The following is a 22,700-nucleotide window of genomic DNA, read 5'->3' on the forward strand; positions in this document are numbered from 1 at the left end:
CAACTATCCCTTACTAGTTAATTGCCTAGAATTCGAGACTTCGATCAAGTTCATAGTCTACTTCACCATCTATGTCAATTAATCAAGAACTAGCATAATTGGATTACAATGTATAAAAATGTACTCATAATTATAATAATAACAATAGGGTAGCAATTCACACACTAAACAAACTAACTAAGTCAATACTATAAAATTTAATTCGTGATCACAACCTAGGGTTAAGGGGAACATGTCATCTTCTACAATTGAGACCAATATATCAAGAAGTAACATAATTGAGTTAGAATAAATTTTAATCTACTAATAATATCCAAAAGGAATCATAAACAAAGCAATTCACAAGAGAAATTTTTTATTAGAAGAAAATACACTTAGAACTCAACTTTTTTAAATCAATTTTGGAGGAAACCTTTAGGGAATGAGATCCAAATGGTGAAAAGAATCACATACCTTCTTGATTGAAGAAGTTTGATGAGAAAATTTACCATTAGAATCTCTATAACTCACCTTTACGTTGCTCTTCGATGGGCTTTCTTAGGAACAGAGAAAGAAGAGAGAAGGAAGAGAAATTTGGGTTAGGAAATTATGAGGGTTAAGGTTAGCTTAATTCGGTTAGGGTCTTTATATAAGTTGTTAATTAACTTCATTATGCACCCCTTAACCCTGAAATAAATGAATAACCACCTAACTAATTAATTTAACTTACTTCAAATAATGCAGCAAGTACAATACCTCACAGACGACTCCCCGTTCACGCCTCTTTTGTCAATCGACGACAACAGGACCATCCTTCTTGTTGGTCCATAGTTCTGGTCTGAGACTGGTTAAATTCCAATATTTTCCAAATGTTCTAAGTTTCCATAGAGAGAGGCAATCTACTCCCTGTCGATTGGACCACGATCCGTTGGTGGGAACTCATTTGTGGAGACTGCCTTAGGGAGCTATTCGACAAAAATGCAAGGGTCCTCCTCAAGGGGTCTTGGGGAGTCGTACACAGACGTTTCAGTTATGAACTAACTCTAATATGTCTTTCATACCCTTCCATAAGAATTCATCATTTTCTGACTCTAAAACTTCGTCAAATTGTAACAACCCTAAAAATGACTATGCTAAGTAATGTCTAATGTATCTAGAATGCCTAGATTAGACCAGGTTCGCACAGATTGATGCGCGTAGAACCAGACATGTGAACCTATGAAACATCCAAGCCAACTAACTTGGTGAGTTAGTTTAACTATGCAGGGTTGGGTCCAGCCATGTAGGGCAACCGTATATGAAGATCTACCCGGATGAGTCTTAACCGGAATTAAAACGGGGTAATCTTAATTTTGGAGGGTCTAGGGGTAAAATGGTCTTTTCCAGGCTGAGGATAGTATTGTAATTTCCCTAATTAATTAATTAATTAATTATTATGGTTAAATGGTAATTTTGGTAGAGGTGGCCGAAATTGACCCTTTAAGAAAAATCTTGCTCCACCCGAGTTCGAGCCATGGTGGAAATAATGATTTAATTGATTTATTGTATTTTGTGAATTAGTTAAATTAATTAATACCTAATTTTATGATTTAATTAAAGAAAAAAAATTAGATTTTTAATAAAATAATAATGATAATAATATTAATAAATATTGGGGATTCCTAGTTTGACAAAATGTCCACCTAACTCTCCTAATCCTAATCCTCTCATTCTCACGTCTCTCACTCTCATTCTCACCTTTTTCATCAGAAAAAGATTGGAAAAATAATAGTTCTTTAGTCTTGAAGAACTTACACACAAAAACACAAACGAAAAGCTAAGCTAAAAACGGAAATCAACAACATTCTTCTCGACGGATTGGGTTTTGGATTTTTGTGGTGCGGCAGTGGTGTCATGGGAATAGGAAGCATTGAAATCAGTGATGAACAACAATAATGTATGGGTTTTCTTCTCCCTTGGTCCCTTTCCCAAGAGACTCTTAAGGTTCAGTTTAATCGGGATTGAAAAACTAAGGTTGTCTCCGTTGCATGCCCCTGTCATTAGATCCTTTGAAAGATTCAAAACATGCGTTGGTATGTCTTCTGGTAGATAATTTTAGGTCGGGTTGTAATTATGTATTGAATGTGTATTTGGAAATTATGTAAGAAATGAAATATTTATTCCAGAAAAGTATTTTACGGTAATTGTTTGAGCATGGGTGTGATGTAAATTAACTATGTTGCTACCTAAAATTTGTGTGTTATAAATGTTGTGTTTTCGTATATGTAAATGTTAAAAGTGTGATGTTCATATAATGGTAATGTTGCTGGAAAAATGTCACCCGAATTACTCCAAGAATCAATATTAAAACTTGAGAGAAAGATGGATTGAAAAAGACCAAATTTCCAGCTTGCTGGAAAATTGGTTTCGTCCAAAAATTTGAAAAGTGAGCTACGTTTTAAAATTTTCTAAAAATTGTGAGGTCGTTGGGAATTGAACCCATTACTTCACCGAATGCAAATTACATAAAAATTTCATGAAAAAAACGAAAGGAAAAAGAAATGTGGTGGGTGGGGATTGAACCCACAACCTCTTGAATAGATGAAAGAGTTAGGAGAAAAATAATTGTGGTGAGTGGGGATAGAACCCACAAACTCTTGAATAGATGAGAGAGTTAGGAGAGAAAATAAAGAAGTAAAATAAACATGGTGAGTTAAGACTGAACCCACAACCTCTTGAATAGATGAGAGAGTTAGGAAAAAAATAAATGTGGTGATTGGTGATTGAACCCCCAACCTCTTGAATAGATGAGAGAGTTAGGAGAAAAAACTCAGGAAGAAAAATAAATGTGGTGAGTGGGGATTATACCCACAACCTCTTGAAAAGATGACCGAGTTAAGAGAAAAATAAAGGAGAAAAATAAATGTGCTGAGTGGGGTTTGAAGCCACAACCTCTTGCATATGTGATAAAGTTAAGAGATAAATTAAGAGTAAAAGAATGAGCTTGTGGGGGATTGATCCCACAACCTCCTTGCTTTAAACGAGAAATAGAGGAGGAAAAAAATTAAATATTATGGGAGTGATGTGGATCGAACTAGGTTCCCCAAATCTGAAAAATGCAATTATCAAGTTTAATATAAGATTAAGTGTTGCTCAAGGGATTCGAAATCGGGTTCCCTTGCACAAATCCGTAATGACATATAATTCGTACGTGAACAAATATTTAATGAATGCTTCCTCTAAGGATCAAAATCGATATATTGGCATGCCTACAAGATGAATAAGTCTTGTACCACATAATCTTGGGTAATTATGAATCACTTAGATGAACTATGAATGAAGCCTCATGGCTTGTATGTGTGAACACATAAATCTAGCATACATTTAAAATAGATGAAACAAAGATGTTATGTGAAGAGATGATGAAACCCAATAGGTGTTAAGTAAGAGTGTTACACACTTTAAAGGGCCAAGTGTATTGGCATAAGATGAAATCAACATTCAAGAAAAAGGGTTGAGTAATTATGAAGAGTAAATGTGCTAAAGTAAATGAATGTGGTGACAACTTGAGAAGATGCTAATGTGAAAGGTGAGAGAAATCTCAAAGATCCTAAGTAAATGTTACCAAGACATACTTACCTATGAGAGTGTAATGTTAATAAAAAGACCAGTCTCTATGAACACTCTAATGAAAGTATTGAAATTAAAGCATACTTAATATTAATGATGAGATGAGAAATCATCTAATGAGCTATGATGCCTCATGCTAGAAGCCAACTTCTAGGATGTATGAGATGAATGTAATGGAACTTTATACTGAGCACCGATAGGCTAGCAATGGGTTGCAATTCATTCTTTTTGGAATGCAGAGTTTCGTGTAATTCTAATAAGATTAGACTGTCCGTCCAGACGGGTATGGGTCTCCTTATATCTCTGAGTCTTTGAACCTATACTGCAAATATAAGTTTCTAGCAGGGTTCGATTCCCTATATGCGCTAGAATGTTTTGGTTAACTCTGTCCGGTGATTCCACCTCTTTTCGTTGTGGGGTTAAACACTGGATTTCATGATGCTCACATGAATAATGTCGGTTAAGGTTAAATTTACCAATGAAAGAGTGAGGTCAGCCTCAAGTAATGCACATAAATAAATGAATGATACTAAAGGTGTTAGGATAGGATAATCAAGAGGTGAGCTTGACTTAAGTAATGATAGTAGCTCATTCTTGGTCATTGCACAGCGAACCCAATGAAAGTATTAAACTACATCGTAGGTATGCTGGTGTTTACACTAGATTACAAACGAATGAAAATGAAGTACGTATGAATGAATGAAGTAGACTCTTTCTTTGTTAAAGAAGGCTCCCTAGTTGAGGTCCCATATGTTGATCCCTCATTTGGGAAAGTCCTAATGTCAAGTCCATGATTCCAAGGTCTCATGGCATATGAACGAATGATATTCCATATGTTATGTGTTGTGTGCAATATGATACGTATGGTTATGCATGTTACTCTCATAGCATGATTTCCTAATCCGATTTTTGGGAAGTCCACTAACTTGACTTTCCATAATTCATATCGTTATGAGAGAGATCTTCTTAATCATGCATTTCCTTGGTGTGTGCTTGCATATACCCATACTTAGTACAAGTGTGTACTAATTCCATAAAACTCTTTAATTTTAGGTGCAGGCGCAGGTGGACGCTAGAGTTTACAAGACGACGCTGAAGCTATCCGAACGTGGAGCATTCATTCGGACTTGTTAGGCCCTCCTGCTTTTGAGGACGCTTGAACGTTATATTCTATCTTAGATGTAGGCTTGAGCTAGTGGAGTTTGTTCCACTAGCATTTCTTTCTCAATTATTTTCAGACATTGTATTGGTGCCATTCTGGCAACTTTATATTTTACGATATGATTATTTCATTCAGTCGAGTATCTAGGTATTAGATGGTTGTTGGAAGTTCCTTGAAATTTTCAATACTTGACTCCCTAAATGACTCAAATACATTATAATTGACATTAAAAAGTGTCTACACCTTTTGACACCTATGTTAGGATCTTGAACACGTCTTGGACTTTTGGAGTGTTACATTATCCCCTCCTTAGGAACATTCCTCCCCGACTGACACCAAAATCTTTTTAAAAGGAATGAATAGACTCAAGAGTAGCAGCCCAACCAACAATGTCATATCCAAACATGAGTCACAACATCAATCATGGAATTTACATATAGTAATTCAAAACATTAATTGCTACACATAAAGCTCAAAATAATAATATGAGGAATTTCCTTCTCACAACAACATGAGCTCAACATATCATTAAGGAGTCAATTATGCCAAGACATCAAACTATTAACATGTTAAATATATTTTCATAAAGACTCACCACATAACATGCACCATATAGCTTAAAACAAGAAGAATTGCAAATTTTCAAGTTTATAGGTATGCTTCACTATAATTTCACTGTAACTACAACATTTTCCAAAACTTTACCAAAAATCAAAACTACTATAAATTTAGTCATTATTTTTTTATTATTAGTAAAAACAACTAACATTTATTAGGAAAGAATGAGGATAACGGGATTCCGTGTCTGCCTCGGCCTACCATGTTGCTTCCTCCACGAGGTGGTTTCTCCATAAAATTATTATGGAGAGCACCTCTTTGTTCCTCAACCTCTTCACTTGACGATCAAGTATTTCAATTCGAACCTCCTCAGAAGAGAGGTTTTCTTGCACACCAAGACCCTAAATATGAAGAATAGAATCGGGATCACCTATACGTTTCCTAAGCATAGAAACATGGAAAACCGAATGAACCGAAGCTAATTCACTATGTAACCTCAACTCATATGCAACCTTAACAACCTTTTGCAAGATTTCACTTGGACCCACATAATGAGGACTCAACTTCCTTTTCTTTTCAAATGTCACCACTCCTTTCATAGGAGAAATATTTAGATACATTTTATCATATTAATTAAACTCTAATCCTCTTCTCGTATGATCACCATAAGTATTTTGCAGGCTATAGGTTGTTTTCAAGCGATTACTTATAATATAAACCTTCTCCAAAGTCTTATAAATAAAATTTCCACCAAAAATTGAATACTCACCCACTTCAAGCCATTCAATTGAAGATCTAGATCTCCAACCATACAAGGATTCATAAGGAGCCATAGATATAGATGATGGTAACTATTGTTGAAAGCAAACTCAACCAAAGGCAAGATTTTATCCCAATATTCTTTGAAATCAATTATACAAACTCTAAGCATAGCAAAAAGGGTTTGAATAGACCGCTCCGCTTGCTCATCCATTTGAGGATGAAAAGCGGTGTTCAACTTCACCTTGGTACCCAACCCTATTTGGAATGACCTCCAAAACCTAGATGTGAATTGTTCACCCCTATCCGATATGATGGATAACGGAATACACCATGGCAACACACAATATAATCTATGAAGATCCTTGCATAATCCTCCAGGTAGTAGGTAGACTTGACGTGAATAAAATGAGCGGATTCGGTCAACCTATCCACAACCACCCATATGGAGTCATCTTGATTTTGTGTCCGAGGAAAACCTACCAAAATATCCATATAAATGTCTTCCCACTTCCAAGTAGGAACTTGGATTTATTGAATCAAACTACCCGTGTTTTGATGTTCCACTTTCACTTGTTGGCAATTTGGACATTTTGCAACAAAGTCCGCTATGTCCTTCTTCAAGCATTCAATCAAAACATTTCTATATGGTAATGATTCATCTTTGTAAAATCCAGATGAATGGATTAACGGGACTCATGAGATTCCTGAAGAATCCGGTTTCTCAAATCATCTATATTAGGAACACACAACCTTCCTTGATACCTGAAGACACCATCCCTTTAGGAGAATGCCTCATTAAGCTTACCCATAATCGACTTCTTAAACTCCATCAATGGTTGATAAAGGTGTTGTTTGGACTTTACCTCAACTACCAAAGATGATTCAGAGTTACGATAGACTATGAAACCACCATTCACGGAATCTTCCAATCTAACACTCAATCTAGCCAACCTATGAACCTCTTTCTCTAGGTCATTCTTGGCTTCATCTACATGAGACACACTACCCATGGTCATAACACTTAGAGCATCTACAACCACATTTTCCGTGTAGAGTGCTAGAGAACACTCATATTGTAATTTGTCAACAATTCCAACCACCTTCATTGTCGAAGATTCAACTCCTTTTGAGTAAAAACATATTGTAGACTATTGTGGTGGGTATAAACATCAATATGCACACCATACGAGTAATGAGTAATGTCTCCATATTTTACAGGCAAATACCACTGCCTCTAACTCAAGATCATGAGTTGGATAATTTCTCTCATGCACCTTAAGTTGTCTAGAGGCATAGGCTAGTACTTTCACATATTGACTAAGCATACACCCTAAACGAACTCGGGATGCATCAAAATAAACAATGAATCCCTTGGTACGCTCCGTTAAAGTCAATATCGGAGCGGAAGTAATCCTATCCTTCAAGCTTTGGATGCTTCTTTCATATTCCTCTGACCACTCATATTTCACATTCTTTTATGTCAAAATAATCAAGGGAGATGCAATGGACGCAAAACCATCCACAAACCTGCTATAATATCCTGCTAGACCCAAGTAACTCCTAATGTCGGTTTTAGTGATTGGTCTAGGCCAATTTTTTACCGCCTCCATTTTCCTTAGATCAACCTCAACCTCCTACTAGAGATAATATGACCATGAAATGCCACCGACCTCAACCAAAACTAACATTTGTTATACTTAGCAAATTGGTTCTCCTTAAGAACATGTAACACCACCCTCAACTGATCCATGTGTCAACCCTTATTTTTTGATTATACAAAGATGTCGTCAATGAAAACAATGACAAATGAATCTAGGTAACTTCGAAACACCCTATTCATAAGATCCATGAATGTTGCCGGGGACTGAGTCAGGCCAACGAACATGACTAAGAATTCATAATGACCATATCTAGTCCAAAATGTAATTTTTGGTATATCCTCACTTCTCAATCTAAGTTGGTGATACCTCGATATGAAGTCAATCTTAGAGAAGTAGCTTGACCCTTGGAGTTGATCAAACAAGTCGTCAATTCGAGGGAGAGGATACTTGTTCTTAATAGTGACTTTATTGAGTTGGCGGTAATCAATACACATTCTAAAGGATCCATCCTTTTTCTATACGAACAAAACTAGAGCACCCCATGGAGAAATACTAGGTCTAATGAAGCCTTTGTCTTATAAATCTTTGAGTTGAGCCTTTAACTCTTTTAATTCAGCCGAGGCCATCCGATAAGGAGGAATTGAAATGGGGTTTATACCCTGTAGAAAGTCAATACCAAAATCAATTTCCCGTTCGGGAGGGATTTCGGGAAGATCATTAGGAATGACCTCCGAAAATTTCCTTACTACGGGGACTAACTCAATGAGATGATTTTCAGAGTCTAAATCTTTGGCTTTTTCAATGTGATATAGAAACCGTTTAGAGATTATCTAGAAAGCATTAAGAAAAGAGATGATACGATCTCTAGGAATAGAATTTCCCCCCGTCCACTATAAAACGGGTTCATTTCGAAAGTTAAACTTCACCACCATTTTTCTTCAATTTATGGAGGCAAAGCAAGCATGCAACCAATTCATTCCCAAACTGACATCAAAATCGACCTTATCAAGTTCAACTAATTAAACATGATCCACTCTACTAGGCAACATTACAGTTATTTTCTATGCATCCTCTTTGCAAACACCGACTCACTTACCAGGAGTTAATATGACATCTTTATTTAGAATATTAGGCAAAATATCAAATTTATATCTATCAATGGAGAAACAAAAGATAATGTAGCACCCGTATCAAGTAAAGCATACACATCAATAAAAAAGACTTTCAACATAACAGTTACTACATCAGGAGAACTCTCTTGCTCACCTCTAGAGCGAAGATCTTAAATGTGATTCTTCTGCGAAGCATCAACATTAGAACCACTAACTTGACCGCTACCTTTATTTAGCCCCTTCACATTTGGCAATAACTAACCTTGTGGCCACTACTTCCACACCCAAATAAATTGTCCGTCCCAATAAGGCAATCACTATAATGCTTCTTGCCACACTTTCCGCAAGTTGGCTTCTTGGTTGGTGAGCTAGTACTTCTACCGTTTTGAGACTTAGGGTTAGACACCCTATCATCACGATCCTTGGGAAATTTTGTAGGAGATTGATTAGAAGACCTCTTATTAAACTAGACTTGTCTTGGATATCAAGACTGCCCTTTGAAGAGCTTCCATCAAAAGACTTTGACCTCCTGGGATCTCTACTTTTTCTCTTAGCCCTTGTCTCTTCCACTCAGTGAGCATGATCCATGAGAAGATAAATGTTCATATTGTCATGTATCATAGATGAATGACATTCTTCTTCGAAGTCATCCAAAAATCCCCTTAAAAAGTGGCTCATTCCATCTCTTGGATTGGAAACCAAAGGAGGAGCATTCTTTTACAATTTATTAAATTTCAAGGAGTAGTCAAGTACACTCTTACATCCTTGACAAAGGTTGATGAATTCCTCAACTTTGAATTTTCTTTCCTCCGTAGGAAAGAACCTATCAAGAAAAGCCTTCTAGAAAATCTCCCAAGTCACCGGTCCACCTATTTAAGGCCTATTATTTCTCAATTAGACGTAACAAGTTCTGACCACATCTTTGAGTTGGTAAGTGGGTAACTCAAACCTCTCACTAGTAGTAACCCCATAGCATAGAGGATCTTGTAGGTTTCATCAATGAACCCTTAGGGGTCTTCGTCAACTTTGGAGCCATAGAATAAAGGGAGATTCATGCTAGTGAAATCCCTCACACGCGAGGCCATGGTTCCCACAAGTTGGTTTCCTCGACGTACAACCTCCCAGTTATCTTGGGTCATCATGGCTTGAGCTTGAGTAGTGACGCTTGAGCTTGAGTAGTAATGGCTTGGGACATTTGGAGAAAGGCATACCTTATCTCACCAACCATCAAAGGTTGATGATTGACCGGAGCTTGGTCATCATTAGGAACTTCATAATGAGAAGGAACTTAATTGCCTCGGGGAGGAACTCCCACATCGGAAATCTCTTTATCAAGTCTTCGAGCGGCTATTCTTCAAGTATTTATTGCCGATAATAACAATAGAGGATTTAGGTTAAAGCACATAATAATACTCTAGACACACGATATTGAATTTCCAAGAAAAGGTAGAATTTCCTAAGAATTATATAGCTTCTCACTAGTAAGAGTGGCGCGCTTCACAATTATGAATAATAATCTACATAGACGTGGTTAAGTGAGATATCAAATCTTAAGATATTCAATCTCATGCTCTGATACCAAGTTTGTCACATTTGGGGAGCACCCCCTTGACGTAACCGGCGGCGCCTTCTTCATTGAGGACTAAGACTAGCCTAATTAGCTTACATAATTACATTCATAGGTTAAATTGGGGAAAATTTCAAAAGTTTTCTATTTCTATGTTGAGGTTTACATAGATCTCTCGCATACACATAAAATATTCAGATCGAGTATACATAGACCCTTCGTATAAAAAAATTACTTAGTCTTCTACTTTTATTGCACATAGACATATAAGATACAACATAGTCTTAAATGAATGTCTCATCTCATAACCATCAAAATCAAGAGTATATCAATTGGGCATATCCCATATATCAAAGTAATAAAGCCACATATAGGCTATACAATATTAGTACTAACTAAAAAGGAAAGAACTAGAAATCTTATAAATAGAACAAAATCAAAGCTTGATAGTGGCAATGTCCTCGGAAAGTAAGGACTTACCCAACAAGGATGAGTGAGATTCTATGTCTTACTTTAAAGTAGTCTTAAAAAAACTCCTTCTACGACCAGAATCTACAATGATGGGGAAAAAGGAGAAAATGGGGTTAGTACACCACTTGTATTAAGTATGAGACAATATGCGCACACAACATAAGATCATGCTAAAAAGGGACATTTCATTAAAGTATGCAGTTTCCTTTGAAAAAACCTTTATACACATAAAAGAATACCATACCAATCAATAAGACATATTCATTAGGTCAAGATCATATATACCACAAGACAACCAATGCTAAGTCTAGTCAAGTCAATAAGCATATTATCATACTTGATCATACAATCAAAACAACTTTATCATCAAGTAATAATGTCAACAAGCATGAATAAGTGTTCATTTAAACATAACCAAAGCAAGAGAATTTAATTTTGAACCCTCGTTAAGTACACTAGTGCAATGACTAAGAAAATCCCCATATCCTTAGTCAATCACAACCTAACAAGAAACATAACCAACGTCCAACTTTACATAGCATATCATTAAGAGTAAACATCATCATCATACTTTTAGCAATCGAGACCAAACAAATATTTACAAGTGAAACCAATATCATATAGTATCATCAACATGTAAGATCATCATATGCATATCATTTACATTTATAAGCATATACATATATAAGAGTATCTTCCTAAGAATTCCCTCAAGGCTAAATAGTGAAATGAATATGTTGAGTACCAGACCCCTACCTAGACTAAGTAACACCTCTCAAGTTATCTTAGTTGATGTCTATTTTATTACTTTATTTTACTTTTGGGAACATCTTGCTTTAACCGATATAGATCACATGAACCAATGTGGAATCCGGTGTCAGGGAACCCTACACCGAATGAAGGAGGACTACTTGCAAAGGTTGTACCAAAACATGAACATAGCAACTACGTGGATCCACTAGCTAGTTTTTCTATGGGAGCAACATAGTTCAAGAACTAGTATATATAGTTGCGACCGTTTTATGCTACATGAATTATAGTCTCCAATCTCAAGGTACATTAGTTATCCTACCTTCCCTATGTGGGAAGGGACACTCTTCAATCTAGTTAACTCGGTGCTAAGCTAGAGTCCCTTTTGAGATGTCTTTAATACCTTTATTAATTATCATAGCATAATGTAGGTCATAGGGTCTACCTCTTGTATAATCATCATCATCATAGCTCAATAACTATTGCATGATTAATATCCAATTATTACAATTCACACAAGTGAGGTTAGCACATTTACATATCACTTCATAATAAGACACATTGGTAAGTTATCACCATATTTATAACATTTACATCTTAGCCAACACCTAACAAACTATAGCAAAGACATTTCAATTCAACATCATATCAAGTAACCACAATTAAAGTAAAGAATAGTGATCACAACAGTTACTCGATTACGTTCAAAATGCATTCATCAAGGTCTTACCATAAAACTCCAACTTAACCCAACAATGGTACAATATAATTAGATAATAGTAACCAACAATCCATCACTAGTTCATAGCCTAGAATTAAAAACATAGATCAAGTTAATAGTCTACTTCACCATCTAGGTCAATTACACAAGAACTACCAAAATTGGATTACAATGTATCAAAATATACTTATAATTATAATAATAACAACATATTATGTAATTCACACACTAACAAACCCAATTAAGTCAATACTATACAATTCAACTCAAGATCACAACCTAATGATAAGGGGAATATGTTATCTTCTACATTTGAGACCAATATATCAAGACGAAGCATAATTGAGTTAGAATACATGTTAATATACTCATAATATCCAAAATGAATCATAAACAAAGTAATTCACAAGATCGATTTCGTATTGGAACAAAATTCACTTAGAACTCAACTTTTTGAAATCAATTAGGAGGAACCCTTTAGGGAAAGACATCCCAAAGGTGAAAGGAATATCATACCTTGTTTATTGATGAAGTTTGATGGATAAACTTGACCTTTATAATCCCTACAACCCACATTTATCTTGGTCTTCAATGGGGATTATTTGGGAGAGAGAAAGAAGAGAGAAGGAAGAGCAATTTGGGTTGGTAAATTATGAGGGTTAGGTAGGTTAGCTTAAGTAGGTTAGGGTATTTATATAGATTGTTAATTACCTTAATTAGAACTCCCTTAAGACCTAAATAATTAACTAACCACCTAATAAATAAATTTAACTCACTTAAAATTGTGTAGCACAAATAGTGCCTAACAGACGACTTCCCGTCCACGCTTCGTTTCTCAATCGATGATCGCAGGACCTTCCGTCCCGTTGATCCGTAATTTTGGTCAGAGACTGGTTGCATTCCAGTCTTTTCCAAATATTCTAAGTGTCCATCAAATGGAGGAAATCTACGCCCCATCGATTGGACCACGATCCATTGGTTGCAAGTCATTTGTAGACATTGCCTTAGGCAGCCTTTGACATAAATGCAATGGTCCTTCTCAAGGTACCTTGGTTAGTACTTGGGGAGTCGTACATGGAAGTTTCATCTATTAACAAAAATTCATCATTTTTTGACTCCTAAAATTTAGTCAAATAGGCTAAAGCACACTAGCACCTCATTGAACTAGTTTCCGGACGTCATGGACGTTCCGTGACGTTTTGATTTATATACTTTCTAAATGAATCAAATCCATTATAATTGACCTTAAAACAGTGTCTAAACCTTTTTACACCTATTTAGGCTCTAGAACACGTCTTAGACTTTCGGAGTGTTACAATTATGAGACAAATTGATGGTATATCGTTTTACTTCATGTTGACAAGGACCGTCCCAAACCTTGCCATCGGTATAGAACCTGAACTACTACGTTTATCCACTAGTCTATGCTGAAAAACACTACGTTGAACCCTTTTTCTGCTCATGATGGATACATGATTTATAGGGGCTTGAGTCAATATGAACTTGCATCCCTACATCGGTTACTAATCCCTAAATATACCTGGATCATATCTTTTTAAAATAACTTCTTCTATGGTTTGATATAGTTACTCAAACATAGCTCAAACGCTCTCGCATAATCAATGTTCTCTTTTTCTATTCAAAACTCTTTTGGAAATATCAGTTTCCTCGTATCTTAAATGTGAAAAACATTTACTCTTGGGAATACTTTGTTCCCATATATAATTTTAAAGAAAACGAACTTTTCTCTTACTTTTTGCTCATCCTCAAAATTTAAGTCTTAAACAAAGTTAAAACCTTTGTAAAAGACTTATGAAAACATGCAATGAACTTCTCTTACTCTACTCATGAATGCTCTTGACTTTGATCTGAACTTCTCTTGAATGGACTATTAACCTATCCTTTAATTGAATTATGCATTCAAGGATAATGAATTGTGTTTGGAAAGTTCTAAAAATTAGAAATGTCACGAAATAATTTTCTTCGAAAAGTATGTGACGCGGATATATCTTAAGTAATAACTTGAGAAACTAAATTTTGAGACAGAGGAGTATGCGTCCTAACCTCACATTTTTTTAACTAATGGGAACAGGTCTGCGACTCAGACCTGATACATGTTCTTTGTCCGATTTTGTTTTTCTTTGTATACCATCCCCAATTCACGTAAACTCGAATATTTTTCACAAATTCATTTTAGAGTCCTATACCTACAATATATACTCAAGAACTTAACTCAATACAACTTTACATTTCAAAGTAAAGATATCACAAACTCCACAATTCAACCCAATTCAGGAACAACATTCTAAAAATCAAGAATACATGACAAGAATATCAACTTTCAAACTATTTTGGGATGAATTGTACTTAAAAAAACATTCTTGGGGCGTGGGTGAACAATACCAACACTATGAAAGCCTCTAATACCTTGTAGAAATAATTCCTTCACAATGGTGTATCTCTATGTAATGCTTAGATCAAACACATTCAACATTCACTATGCCTAATCATGCAAGCATTCTCTTTAGAACGGGATATCATTGTATTTAGGCATCATTTTCAGATTTCACATTCATACTTTGTACAAGATACTAAACATACTGGTTCAACAATAAAAATAACCAGTCTCTTGGGACAAAAGAACACCGGCAAGAAAACCCCAAGAAAGGATTGTGAGTTGGGCTACTCAGACTTCACCATAGCACTCACTTTAAATTTACCCCACCCCCAACAATAAAGCATGCAAGTATCCCCAATGCATAAGAAATATAATACAAAGTGGTAGTGAAGCAAACATGAGGCGCATAGCACCGACGATCAACAAACTGGCGTGTCTGGTTCACCGGAACCCGCGCTATCAGTAATAGGGACACCATCAATAGTGTCTGCAGCAATGACAGCACCCTCAGTAGTGCTCCTCTTGACATCATCAAGATTGAGCTAGAAGCCCCAACAGCTAACTCAGGAGCCCAACGCCTCCTCATGTACCAAAGAAGATCTTCTCGTGACGTCCATCTCATTGCGCTTCCTCTTCCTAGCCCGAGCCTATTCACTGTCTCTTGAACGGTGCCTCTTGGCACGCTGACATGGCGAGGGCGGTTGTGCAGTAGAGGTAGTGAACAGTGCAGCAAGAACCGTCTCCTCAGCGGGCTCTGAAGCTGTGGCCTCAGACTCGGGCACCCTCACATCCAAAATGGCATCCACATCAGCCTTTAGACTTTCCAAATCATCCTGGAGAGTCGTCAAATCAATAGTGGGGGCTGGCTGTTCAAGGACTCTCAACTCAAACGCATTGAGGCATTGGTGGACCGCCAAAATTATTCTCTCTGTCTGCTGGGAAATCTTTTTCTCAATCTGATCCTCAACCTCGGGAATGGACTTCTGCATCCAAGGCTGGATATGATGCAACAATGTGTCAATCTGGGCCTCTAGCTTCTGGACCCTAGTAATCTGAACCCGTGTAGCTCGGGAGGAACTCGGTGCTCCACTAGTGCCCGGGGCAGACTAAACTTGGGTGGTATCAGTAGGCTCTGAAGCAGCATGATCAAACCCTTGGGCTTGCTCTAGCGTATCTATCAGGTTCTCACCCAACGACTTTACCTCTACTTGGGGCCCCATATTTGGTGCCGCCGCATTGGCCTCATCACTTTGAGACCGATGTACACTGCCCAGTAGGAGTCGGAAGAACATCAATGTTCCAAATGGGCAATCCAGCAGCCCTGCAAAACTCAAAAATCATACTGGGAAAGGGGTAAGTGGTCGAGTCCTTGAAATCCCTCTCATGGATGACCGCCAACAACAGCCTCGGGAAATCAACCTCGAAGTCCACGAACATAGCAGCAACCAAGACCACTCTATCCCATCTATGTATGTTGTCAGCGCGATGGGGGATATACAGTGGCAGACCAAGAAACAGATGAACTTGGCAACAAATGTGAGGTTGTCCTTCTTGATAAGGCCTCTGCGCGCCAGCTCCCAGTCAGCACCCCCACGATCTACAGAGATGTGCTGGGTAATCCACCCCTTGGTGGTGTCTCTCACATCCTTGTGGCGCTGGAAATGGCCCTGGTAAATCAAATTTCACCGGTAGTCAAACTCGAAGGTAAGGTGGGCCTTGTTGGCATCATTGTCAGCACCGTCTAAGAAACGACAAATGGTGGGCAAAGAGATGTCCACCCAGCGGCCATGGACTAGAACATAGGTAAGTGGTACCTATTTGGCGGGATTAAACCGCCTATCCGAAGAAGACCTGAGAGTCGCTACTTAAAAATCGTAGAACTCTCGCACCAAATCCTCACTGTAGCGTCCCACGCTCCAAGCCATCCACCCAAGATGATGGTGGGTGAAGAGATCATGTATATCAGGTACAGTGTATAGACTCCCTGTAAGAACCCGCCTCTCAACTGTCAGAGTCTGAGTTATGATAATCTTATCATTGAGCGGATTGGCGCCCCTATATATCTGGTGCTGCCCCTCTATGCACCACCTTTTAGGCTCATCAACAACCGGTAAAAGATCAAAATATTCGGGTGACGGAGCTGCCTCCGAACTCTAGGCCTTATCAGATGAGGGAGGGTGGGTAGGTGCATCCCGAAAAGTGGCACCCTCTGAATCGAAACCGGAAAGAGTGACCTCATTCGACCATGTAGAGTGGGCCGACTAAGCATCGGAACCAAGGGCAAACCAAGAGGGTGTGCCGGTCAGTGTGTGCTCCTCATCCGAGTGGGAGGCAGTGACTACGCTGGACGCCACCTTCTTGGGCGTGCCCCGAGTCGTCCTAGCAAAACGTATCAGTGTCTGGGTGCCTGGTGGAACGTATTCAGGATCACGCTCATCTTTTGGCGAGCCTATCACCATCCGGCGTGACGTTGCCACGGAATTGGACCGTCCGATAGAGTAGATTAAATCCGGCTTGGGGGCCATTGGTACCTGCAAGGGAGAGTTATTAGATTCATTATAGTCATCCTATACACACAAAAGAAGAAAAAATAAAATTTGGAACCAAAAAGGTACATTCAAGTGCAGAACTACAGAACTGAACTACGGGCACCATCGACGGTCTTTGTATGAATCGACGATCGGTTCATACGGTCCTTCGGTGGAAACTTAGCACATTTGAGAAGTTACAAGTCCACAACACTTGCATTTAGAAATGACGGATGTGCAAAATGGCCGTTCGATGAAACGACGGACCGTAGTCCACTTCCATTGTTGGACACTTAGAAAAATTCAGAATGCTGCAGAAATCAGGGTTTTAGATAGGAAAGACGGACGTGTAGAACGTCTCATCGATCAATTGACAGACCGTAGTCCACTTCTGTCATCCAAGAGTTCAACATATATGGGGTTCATTTATCGATGTACCCCATCGACGGTCCGTAGACAGGGTCTCGTACTGTTTGTCAGAGACGGATTATTGAGCCATACTTGCCACCCCTCAAAGGACAATTCCAAGCATATCAAGAAACATCATGTTTAAATAGTAAACAATCACAAATTTTTTAATTCCTAGGTCTTTGATAATTATAATTTCGATCCTATATTCTAAGAGACTATCAAGCCCTAAGTAGGAAAACTACAAATCACACAACATTCAAAGTTCATTTAGAAAGTAGCACCCCCAACCCATTCACTTTCATCATTCTAAGGGACAAGGGTCCTAATTTTAAGAAGTTGATCATGAAATTTTTTCCCGAAGTCAAGACCCACATACAATTTCATCATTTTCGCATGCAAATGAACGAGAATGTGTTGGTGGAGTGAATCTGAGGGATGGGGAATTTTGGAGGTAAGGGTTTTGGAATTTTTGAGATTGTGGAGAAGATGAGGGAATGAGAGATTAGAGAGAAATTATGGTTGCTTAAATATGTTGAAATGTTTGGGGTAATTGAAAGGGTGTTTTTTTATATATATAGTCGGTCAAGTCGGGTCAGGTCATGTGTTTTGGAGAACTAACGATTCCCCATCAACTCCTTCATCGACTGTGCCCTAACATAGACAACATTGAAAATCATACCTTGTATCCACGGACACCATCGACGGTCTGTCGATGGGATGACGACCCTTCGATTGGTCCGTAGATCAATGCACCAGACAAATTTCTGCATATTTCCTTAGGTTTGGTTACTGCACATTGAGCACCCAATAAGCCATTCTTTTGGTATTTTCTTGACACTTTTTAGACATGGACCCTAGACTACAATCTATTTAACACTCTAAAAGAAATAAAAGAAAATCCACACATGACATTAAGTAAAAATCAAAATAATGCAATTATTCTTATAAAGACACGAAAAACCTAATGTTGGCTAGAGGTTACATATAGGGTTGCCTCCCAATAAGCGCTTTATTTAACGTCGCAGCACGACGTACGACTTTTTATTACTCAGACTTCATCAAGATGGTATGCCTCAACCACTTCATTCACATTTTCTGCATGCCCAAGGTAGATTTTGGTTCTTTGCCTATTGACCTTGAACCTTACACCATCCTTGTTCTCCAACTCAACTGCACCATGAGGGAACATTTGAGTGATCATGAATGGACTAGTCCATTTGAACTTATGTTTGCCCTAAAACAATTGCAACCTAGAGTTGAACAAAAGCACCAAATCCCCAACCGCAAATTTGCGCCTTTCAATCTTTTAGTCATGGTACTTCTTCATCTTTTCTTTGTTGAGGGCTGAACTTTCATATGCCTTCAAGCGAAACTCATTAAGCTCATTTAACAAATTTAATCTCTGTTCCGCTGCTTCATTCCAATCCATCTTCCGTTTCATCATTGCCCACATGGCCTTATGCTATAACTCAACCGTCAAGTGACAAAACTTCCCATATACAAGTTGTTACGGAGACATACCAATGGGAGTATTGTATGCTGACCGGTAGGCCAAAAGAGCATCACCAAGATTCCTTAACAATCTGTTCTACCAGCAGTCACCATTTTCGCCAGAATTTGCTTGATTTCTCTGTTTTACACCTCAACTTGCCCACTAGTCTGAGTATGGTAAGGAGTGGCTACATTGTCGCTAACCCATATTTCTCCAACAACCCTTTGAACAAATTGTTGCAAAAGTGGGATCCCTCATCACTAATAATGGCCCTAGGGGTTCCAAATCTGGAAAATATATTCTTTTTCAAGAATGTGGTGCCACTCTTCCCTTCATTGTTTGATAGTGCTATGGCTTCCACCAATTATGACACATAATAAACCGCCACAAGAATGTACTTCATCCCATGAGAACACATAAAACGGCCCATAAAGTCAATGCACCACATATCAAGCAACTCAATTACAAGAATGGGATTTAAAAGGAGCTCTTGCCATCTAGAAATACCTCTATCTCTTTGGCACCTATCACGTGCCTTGTCGAACTCATGAGAATATTGGTGGATTGTTGGCCAATAGTAGACACACAAGAAGATTTTATGGGCAGTCCATATACCAATATGATGCCACCCACAGGCGAGGACTGGCAAGCCTCCAAAACACTTAACATCTCAACTTCCGGCACACAATGGCGAAAAAGACCATCGCCACAACTCAAATATAAATATGGCTCATCCCAAAAGAACTTTTTCATATCATGCATGAACTTTTTCCTTTGATGAAAGTACAAGTCCGATAGGACTATATCACTTGCCAAATATTTCGCAAAATCGGCGAACCATTGAATCAAATCATGAGAAGCGGCCATAACATGATCATCAGGTAAAGTATCATCAATTTCAGCCTTTTAACCGAACTCACACATAGCTTCATCCTCTAATCGGGACAATTGATTGACAACTTTATTTTCGGTTTGTTTTCTATCTTCCACTTCAAAGTCAAATTCTTGCAATAGTAATACCCACCTAATAACCTTTGTTTCGCATCCTTCTTTCCTTCAAATATCTCAAAGCAGAATGATCAATATGCACTATTACTCTCGTGCCAAGAAAATAGGAGAGAAATTTCCCAAACGTAAAAACCACCTCAAGGAGCTCTTGCTCACCCGCAATATAGTTCTTTTGAGATTCATTAAGAGCCTTACTAGCGTAATAAATGGGGTAAAGGATTTTATCCCTTATTTGACCAAAAACTATACCAAGAGCAACCCCACCAGCATCACACATCACCTTAAATGGCTTACTCCAATTAGGGGAAATAATAATAGGCGCAGACACTAACTTCTCCTTCAACTCACCAAACACCTTCAGACAAGATTCATCAAAATAAAATTTACACTCTTTCTCAAGTAACTTGAACAGAGGATATGCAATTTTTGAAAAATCCTTAATAAACATCCGGTAGAAGCCCGCATGCCTAAGAACACTCCTCACACCATTTACAGAGATACGTGGAGGAAGTCTCTCTATCACCTCAACTTTGGATAGATCAACCTCTATCCCCTTCTCTCAGATGCGATGACCCGGGGACCGTTTGAGGTCATGTTTGATGCCTGTGCAGTGGCGCCTGGAATGATATTTGGACAAAGGAGTGAGAAGATACTTCATCCTATATACTATGCAAAAAAAAACACTGAACTAATCCCAAAAGAATTACACAGTGACCGGGCAAAAGCTTCTTGCCGCGGTATTTGAATTCGAGAAACTTTGTTCTTACTTTCGTGGTACTAAGGTCATAAGGCATACTGATCATTATACATTGAGGCATTTGATGGCGAAGAAGAATGCACAACTTTTACTGATTTGTTAGGTGTTGTTGTTGCAAGATACTGATTTTTTAGTCAAAGACCGCAACGGGACAGAGCACCAAGTAGCCGATCACTTGTCTAGGTGGGAGGATGAAGCTTTGATCATATTTGGTGATAAGGGTGAGATTATTGATGTGTTCCCAGATGAATAGGTATTGGCTGATTCTCATGATCTCATTCCTTGGTTTTACGACTTTGCTAATTATTTTCCAAGCGATTTGGAGCCCCCAGATTTGTCTTTTAACCAAAGGAAGAAGTTTATGCATGATATGAAAAAGTTCTTTTGGGATAAGTCATACTTGTATCGTAGTTTCTCTAATGGGATTACTCGTTGATGTGTGCCCGAGGTTGAGATGTTGAGTGTTCTTGAGGCGTGTCATTCATCGCCCATTAGTAGGCATCATAGTAGTGTCTGGACAACGTACAAGATTTTGCAGTGTAGATACTATAGGCCTACCATCAACATAGATGCTCATGATATTGCCAAGTCTCACTACTACAAATAGGAATTTAGAGGCAATAATAAATGACATTAGTAGCAATAACAATTGCCGCTATTTTCTTTACCAGCCATTAATCTTTAGCCTGTTATTCAGGGGTCGGCAATGCCTTCAGTGGCCATTCTCAGAAAAGCTTGTAAAGAGTAAGATTTATTTCCTCTAGAAATCATTAGTTTAATGGCAATTGTTCGCGGCGATTCTTTTAGCTGCTAAATCAAATTCACAACAGCTAATTATGCCCTTTTAGCATCTATTTTTATATCCGGTTCAATTAAATTTTCCATTAAAGTTGTTAGTTTTAACAAAAATAATTGTGGCAATTCTACAATGTCCATTCTGAAAAAAAAAACAATGTTAATTTTCCCTTTTAGTGTCCATTTTAAAGACAAGTTGTTCAATTAAATTACTGCTAATAATCTGAAAGGTTAACGTCAATTGTTTGGTGGACATTTTATGACTACAATATGCCTCTATACTTATATTGTTGAACTAATATAATCAATCCTATATGTCTATAAATAAGTTCCGTAACTCATTATCCTATTAAAATCTCTTGCATGGAGAATTTTCAAACATCAATATTACCTGCAATAGTAGGCACTAACAAAGAATGCCTGACAGGATAACAGTGGAAGAATACCCAAGTCTATACTTTCCCTTCTCGATTTGAAACAAGAGAAGACAAACAACCACAAGCAATATGATAGTAAGGCAGCAAGTAATTCAACCAAACAAATATAACAAGGCAATAATAACCAATCACACAAGACACCAAGATTTACGTGGAAAACCCTTCGATGTGAAGAGTAAAAAACCACGGGACCAAAAGCTCCACTATAATCACCAAGAGTTACAATATTTTTCTCCAAAATTGGCCACAAAAAAAGTGCCAAACAACGAGCAACAACAAAATAAGATTGCACCAAATCTAGAGAAATAAAGGAGCAAAATCACCAATTTCGCAGCTACTGTTCACGACAGCAAAACTGAAGCTGCAGGCCACAAAATCCAACTCTGTCAGTTTCTAATAAAAGATTGAGATGAAGATAATATGCTGTCCAAAAATCAGCTCAATCGGACAAAAAACGAAGCGGGAATCGCAATTTGAAGTTGGCTGTTAGGGCTGAATTTTGACTGCGAAAACTGCTCTCTTTCTCTCTTTTTGGCTGCTTAAAAAAACTCTCTGTGTATATGAAAATAAGACCTAAATAGG

Source organism: Solanum pennellii, chromosome 7, assembly GCF_001406875.1.
Source record: "Solanum pennellii chromosome 7, SPENNV200".
Lineage (NCBI taxonomy): Eukaryota > Viridiplantae > Streptophyta > Magnoliopsida > Solanales > Solanaceae > Solanum > Solanum pennellii.